The sequence below is a fragment of the Acinonyx jubatus genome, chromosome C1 (genome assembly GCF_027475565.1).
Source record: "Acinonyx jubatus isolate Ajub_Pintada_27869175 chromosome C1, VMU_Ajub_asm_v1.0, whole genome shotgun sequence".
In the NCBI taxonomy this organism is placed as follows: Eukaryota; Metazoa; Chordata; class Mammalia; order Carnivora; family Felidae; genus Acinonyx; species Acinonyx jubatus.
In genome coordinates, this window is record NC_069381.1 from 48,507,465 (window position 1) to 48,514,473 (window position 7,009).

A 7,009-nucleotide genomic window follows, 5' to 3' on the forward strand; every position below is an offset into this window, starting at 1 on the left:
AAAAGGTTTGCCAAAAGATTATTGTCATTGTTCTCTCTCGCTAAAACCTTAGCTCATTTCATAGGGTAAGAACATTTTTACCAGAGGCATGACACACATTTGTAAAAGATGTGATATGTAATTATAGGATCTACTTGTAAAGAAAAACACGCCTCCCAGCTTGCCAGCTCTAAAAACCAATTTTTGATGTGCTCCTTTTATATAAATATACTTGATTAAGCATCTGCGTGTGTGTGTGTGTGTGTGTGTGTGTGTGTGTGCATGTGTGTGCATTCACAGCATGTTCAGGGAGGGAGCAGAGTGGAAGGGGTGTTGCATTTATCAAAGTATTTAACTGGCATTTGAGCTTTGCTCTGCTGCCAGAGAGAATGACCCATTTGTTAATAAAGAACAATTAAGTTAATAGACTCAAATGAGCTGATGGACAAAGTACTGTAATGGAAGCAAATGCAATATTGGATTTTTAAGCAGTGAGTATTACATGTGGCCGGACTTCCAGCAGCAACGGTTCAGCTTTCCCTCCCTGTTTGTTGCTGACGCTTTTTAAAGCAATTTCACCCAGTGGCAAAGAAACATCATTCCCATCTGTTTAGGAAGTGCGGCTTTACTTATTGGACCAATATTGCTGGCACCGTGGGCTTTCAGGGACTTAATGATTGCCATTGCATGGTGAGATGGGAGGGGGGAGATAATCTGCTAGATTTTATGAAATATACTCACATCTGCCCCATCAAACCCAAAGGGCAGTAGAGGGAAATAAAATGGTTTTTCAGCAAAAAGGAGGGTCAGGGAAGGAATAGACAAAAGAGCAGATGAACTCTAGTTTTATCTCTACCTTTTAGCCCAGTCACCAGACACCATGCAGAACATTCAGATGGGGCTCTTGGAAAGAAACAACATGTTGGTAGCCAACTGCAATTTTAATTGTTGATTGTGTAGAGGGTATACAGAATTCAGTTTGTTCCCTGACTCAGTTGTTTCATGTTTTGATTGTAGGAACTGAATGACAGTTTGGCAGTGATTAAGGGTAGTTTTGCCTCTACTTTTTCTTCCAGTTTGGGCCACCAGGAGGATGTTTCTTTCAGCATCTCTTCCTGATCTTCTGTTCCAAGTCTAATAAAACAGGTAATATAAGCACAGACCAAAAATTCAAGGAAAAGAGTCATAAATACTGATTTTGATGCTCTGGATTTCAAAATTGTTTAGGGACTCATACTTGAATTTATACTCTAAATAGAGCAAGGTCTCAATTACTTGGCTTCATGAGGTTCACAAAAATTATTTTTCTTTATTAGCAAAGTTAGGTCCTTTTAGTGCTAGAACTCTTTAACATGATCACATTAATTTCAAGGAGACTTTTCCCTAAGTTATGATGTACTTGATGGATTTGGACTGCTAATGGGCCACATGATCCTGCGAAAGTCACTTACCATCTCTTGAGAATTCTGCAGCCAACTTCCCATCCAAATCTGGATTCCATAAGAGCAGCTGAGTTGCATATATCTTGCTCCTTCCAGCCCATAAAAGCAAGCCATATTCCCAGCTTTGTCCTTCAATCCCACCATTTTAGCTCATTCTTATCTTGTCAGCTCTGTGCCCTAGTTCTCTACTCTAAGTTTGACAATTGTCTCTGGTCTCTCCAGATCTGTTCTTCTGAGCAGGGCACTTTCCAGGACTTTGTACCCTGTTAATGTAGCATATTGGGGAAACAAATGAGTATTGTGTTTGGGGGATAGGCTTTAAAGTCTCTGAGCAGTTGGACACTTACCAGCCGAGTGACCTTATGCAAGTTTCTTAACCTTCCAGCCTTGAATTGCTCATCTGTAAAGTGAGATTTTAAGTGGTAATTATCAAGTAGAATTCCTGCATATTAAATGGCTGACATAATGCCTGACATACAGAAAGTGGCAAATAAATGGTAGGTATTAATATTATCAATCTTTAGCTTAAACTATTATTCAGAACTCAATATCGTGATTTCTGGAATATAAGTATTTTGAACTGACCTAATTCCAGGAATTTCCTTTCATGTGGTTCCTTCCCCAAAGCAAGAGTTAGGCTAAGCTTGGTTCCCTAATATGTTGCGGTTGATTTAAATAAGTCTGTCTTTACATCTCTAAGTCTGGAATACGTGGGAGGTGTTCTCCCTCAGTGGTTCACAGCCTGTATTCTAATATGCCCAAATACCTCCACAAAGGGATGTGCTTCATTGTGAAAGGACAAGAATGCAAAACAGAGCTGTTTGGTTTTTGGACAGTAGACCATCTGAATGAAATATGGTCCTGTGGCTAAAAGATTTGAAATCTACTGGACTTGATGGTCCCCAAGATCCCATTCAGCATTAATATCTTAACCTCTAGACTACGACTAAATATATTTCGTGCTAACCAATCAGAGGCAGTAAACATATTATAATAAATAAATGTATCTTATTACTTCCTTGATGATTCAAGGAGTTCATTAGGAACACCAGTGTTTTGAAAGAAAGGACTTTAGGCTATTCTAGGCTTTTTTTTTCCCCTTTAGTAAATATATTCAGACTCTGTATGTCTTTGAATGTTCATATCAGTCAGATGTTTGTTTTCTTCCTTTTTGCCATCTTCTTTGCCTCTTTTAATTTGCTGCTTCCAGTGTGCTGTCTAATGAGACTCAATAATGAAGCATGTTAGTTGTATGTTGATTGAAGGTAATGACACTTTGAGTGAGGACACGAGATCTATCCTTAATTATACACCTGCATGGATTTTGTCAATTGGCTGCACAGTGGCTTTAGGTAAGGGACTTGTTTTCTGGATTTAGGCTTTGTTCTCTACAGGGAGGATGAGTTGGTAAATATTTATTACCAGTTGAGACTGGAAGAGCCCCAACTTGTAGGACTGGCTGATTTCTGTGGTGTAAATAATCTGATCATGTCTGCCATGACACGTTCAGACCCTGAACGCAGACTTTGTTACACGTGAAATTGGAAAGACACAAACACAAACTCCCCCAATCCAGGATACTACTCTACTGAAGACACTGTCAAGTAAAGTAACCTCCTATTCTGCTAACGTTAGCATTCACCTGCATACTCAACACTTGGAAACGTGGGATCTCAGAAAGACTGAGCCCTCTGTAGTATGCCTAATTGGTGGTCATTTCTTCTACAGAGATTTGCTTCTTCTTAAATTTAATGTTTCTTGATAGCTTATAGGTGTTAGACACTGTGTTGAGCACTTTAGGTGAATCCACTCATTCAATCATGTAATAACCCTCTGAGGCAAGGACTGAGATTAACCACATTTCAACAATGAAGAAACTGAGGCTGAGAGTAGTTGAGTAACTTACTGAAGTTCCCATAGCTAGTCAGAGATAGAACGGGAATTCAGATCCAGACACTCTGGCTCAATATCCCACACATTAATTGTGAACCGACTTTGTAAACAAGATAGCACGTTTGACTTGTGACTCTTTTCTAACAAACCTATATACACTTAATTGATGACTACTTGTCCATTATTCGACGTGGTTTCAAATTGTAATTTGTAATGATCCCTTAGTATGGTTCATGAAAAATATCATATGTAAATTTATTTTTGGCAAAGGAAAGAAAAGGAGGGAGATGTAAATATTCAAAACTTCGTAACTTGTATATTGATTCTTTCAATTGTCTTCTCCTCCCATATTCCCTCTTCCCTTCTTTATTGAAATTGCAATCTCAATTATTATGCAAGTTACACAACATGCCCAGCCTAAGTCAGTGGGTATCATTGCGAAAAATAAAAATAAAAACAAAAGAGAAAATGAAAGTCTGATCATTTTTATCAGTGTTTTTAAATTCAAAACACCATATAACAGAATATTGGCCTACAAATAATATGCCAGTGACCATCACACAGCCACATAATTTAAACAACGATAAATGCAATGTCACATTATAGAAGGCTTCTAATTTAATTGAGTTTAAAGTAGGCCAAAGTCAGTCATTTATATCTCTCTGCATAGATTACAGTAACAATTACTTCCCAGAAAATAAAAACAAAGCATAATATTCAGAATGATGGCCAACCCTTTTTAAAAATGAAAATATTGCCCGCAAGGACTTATTCCACTGGAATGTATAAAAAAAACACACAACGATGAAATTAATCATTATTTATATAATCAGTAGGTATGGATGAATCTAAGTTGATATTCAACAAATCAATTCCCTTTAAAGGTCGGTGAGTGAAATATTTAGTTTTGCTTAACACAGTTCTTCTCCCTTGTAATGATTCTCAGTAATCTTCTCTTCCCATGTAGTAAGGAAACAAACAAAAACTGAGAGTGGATCTTTCCTGTGTGTACCACAGCCATTTTTAAATAAAATGAGGATGTGTGTGTGTGTGTGTGTGTGTGTGTGAGTGTGTGTGTGTGTGAGTGTGTGTGTGTGTGTGTGTGTGTAGGGGTGTGTGTATGTGTGTATGTACTGGCATCGCTTTTACAGATGAAAATAGAAGAATTCTAACCTCAGAAGCACATGCCGGTTAGCAGGGTTGGGGAAAGTTCAGGTGCTGAGGGAATACACCTTTTCCCTCTTATCCCACCTCCAATTAAAAACAGGTAACCCTATAATCTGCTTCTGGTCATCTCAAGCTAATTACACTTGGACAAGAATTTAGGCAATGCTCAATTGCAGAAAATTAACATACACATTTCTCTACATGTACTTGCGGAAAGGGAGAGATAAAGCCACATGCAAAATCTTTCCAAAAACACAGCCAGACCTCATTCATATCTACATACTTCATGTCACATTAACTCACCCAGCCTGACACCCAGAGCTACACCCTCCAGCTGACTGGCAAGGTTAGGCTTTAGCTTTTTAATAACCTTCTTATACATATAGGCCTATATATCCAGGATCTATGAAGTACACAGATGATTATTTAGGATTAATGGATCATCCAAAGTGCCAGTTGGCACGTTTTGAGAAAAAAGTGTAACAAATGCAGCTGTTTACTAATAAATAAAGCCTCAGCTGTAAGAGAAATAAATTAGATGCATTTAATTGGTAGGCTGCAAACCTCCCCTCTTTATTACAATGCCGCTTCTTGTTATTTTATGATGTCAGGGTAGATGGCAGACTGACAGAGTGTTTATGAGTCACAGTTTGCAGATGGCACTCTTGGTTCTCGGCAGCTATGAGCACAAGTAGCATGAGGCCTCAATAGCAGATTTTGCCAAAGACGACCCCCCGAGATTTAGCTGTCTCCATTTCTCTTGTGCCAATCTCTCCCTGGCAGAACTCTACTTCACAAACCCACCTTCGATAAATTGTGGCTGCCTTGGCAGGGAATTAAAGAGAGCTCGCACTCAAGAATACCCTCATCTCCAGGTGATTCCTTTGTCATTGTGGGTGATTCCTTTGTCAGAGCAGCCTTCCTACAGTTTCTTACAGGGGAGGATGACCAAGGATCCGGCAGGACCCCGCCCCCCCCTTCCTACTTACTTGGCTCTCCACGCCTGCCCTCCCTCCAGCTGACAGGAGTGATTTCCTGTCTCTCAAGCACAGCATAAGGTCCTTGCACTTGGGATTCAGAGCTCCCCTAACTAATGACAGCTTTGTCATCATACAGCTGGGGATGGAGGGGGAGGGGTCACCCCTGCCCGAGGAACTGCAGCTTCACAGCTTCTGTACTCCCTGCATTCTCCCTGGTCACTAGTCACTTCTAGGGCTGGGAAATAGCACACAGGAGACACGCAGTCATAATTGTCAACAGATTTGTACATTTTTGTCACCAGTTATACTCATAATGGATTTTTATTCTAGTGGGTTTTTTCATTAGAAAATAGGAATGATCAAGCCCCTTTGGAGAAAAGAGAGTATATTCCGAACACATAATAGTAATGATAAGGTTAATGATAATAGCAGTCATAATATTAATATCAGGAGCTACCATTTATTATTTACTATGGGGTAGACTAAAATCACTTCCCTCACGATTATACAAATTATCTTATGACAGTTTAAAACACGTCAGCAGTCCTCCCTCTTTGTCTCTTGTTTCCTTTTCCTACCTTCCAGCGTTCAGTCATGTGAGCCCTGGCCATGTGTCCAGTAGGGCCCTGAGAGAAATCTTTAGATCCCTGCCATCTCGTTTCCTCTTTTCCACTGTGTCTGATGGGGACCCAGTGGAGGGGGTCTGATCTCTCCAGCTGTCTCTTGAAACTTAAAAATGGCATCTTGAGGTCAAGCTGGATGAGGTAAAGAAAGCATACAAACAAAAATAAATGTGGTTGGTTGGTTGGTTGGTTGGTTTCAAAAACAGTTTGGGAAACCTTAGGTGGGAAAGGAATCAAGCTCAGATTTTGCACTTTAGATAAAGTCTCATGTCTCTCTCAAGGGATTTATTTAAAATAAGGGAAAAGTCATCTCTGTTACATAAAATATGTGTGGATCAAGCACATCAAGATCAAGATCAAGCACAAGGCAAACATTTCTCTTTTCACTACATCATAGAGAAGTTTCTCTAATTGGCATAACAAGGTAATGCATAAATATATACATACATACATAATAGATGAATAAAATTGGAGGCATCCAGATTGAGAAAGAGGTTGTAAAATTGTCTTTATTTGCAAAGACGTGATTCTTTATGTAGAAAATCCTAAGGATTCTATTAAAAAAAAAAACAGCAAATGAGTTCAGCATGATCACAGCATACAAGATCAATATACAAAATCCAATTGTGTATCTATATGCTAACAATGAACAGTCTGAAAATGAAATTAAGAAAACAATTACAATTACAAAACAAGTAAAATTACAATGGCATTACAAAGAAAAAAATACTTAGGAATATATTTAGCAAAAGACGTGTCAGGCTTGTACACGGAAAACTACAAAACATTGTTGAAAAAATTAAAGAAGACCTAAATAAAATGAGATATGTTCATGGATTGGCAGACTCAATATTGCTAATTGGCAATTTTCCTCAAATTGATCTGCAGGTTCAATTTAATCCCTAGCAAAATCCTTAAACTATAT

General features: G+C 38.7%; 1 long non-coding RNA gene across 3 annotated transcripts; it reads right to left on the bottom strand.

The window, feature by feature from the left end:
* Window positions 1-910: 910 nt before the first annotated feature.
* On the bottom strand, window positions 911-6,639 carry LOC128312026 (uncharacterized). Of its 3 annotated transcripts, XR_008290795.1 has the most exons (5): window positions 6,536-6,639; window positions 6,040-6,216; window positions 1,769-1,821; window positions 1,431-1,684; window positions 911-1,113 (listed from the first exon to the last, which is right to left on the bottom strand). It is a non-coding gene; the product is annotated as an uncharacterized LOC128312026 (long non-coding RNA). The 3 variants fall into 3 exon arrangements; XR_008290790.1 differs by having other exon boundaries at window positions 911-1,684; XR_008290793.1 differs by having other exon boundaries at window positions 911-1,684; window positions 6,532-6,639.
* Between the last annotated feature and the right edge of the window lie 370 nt (window positions 6,640-7,009).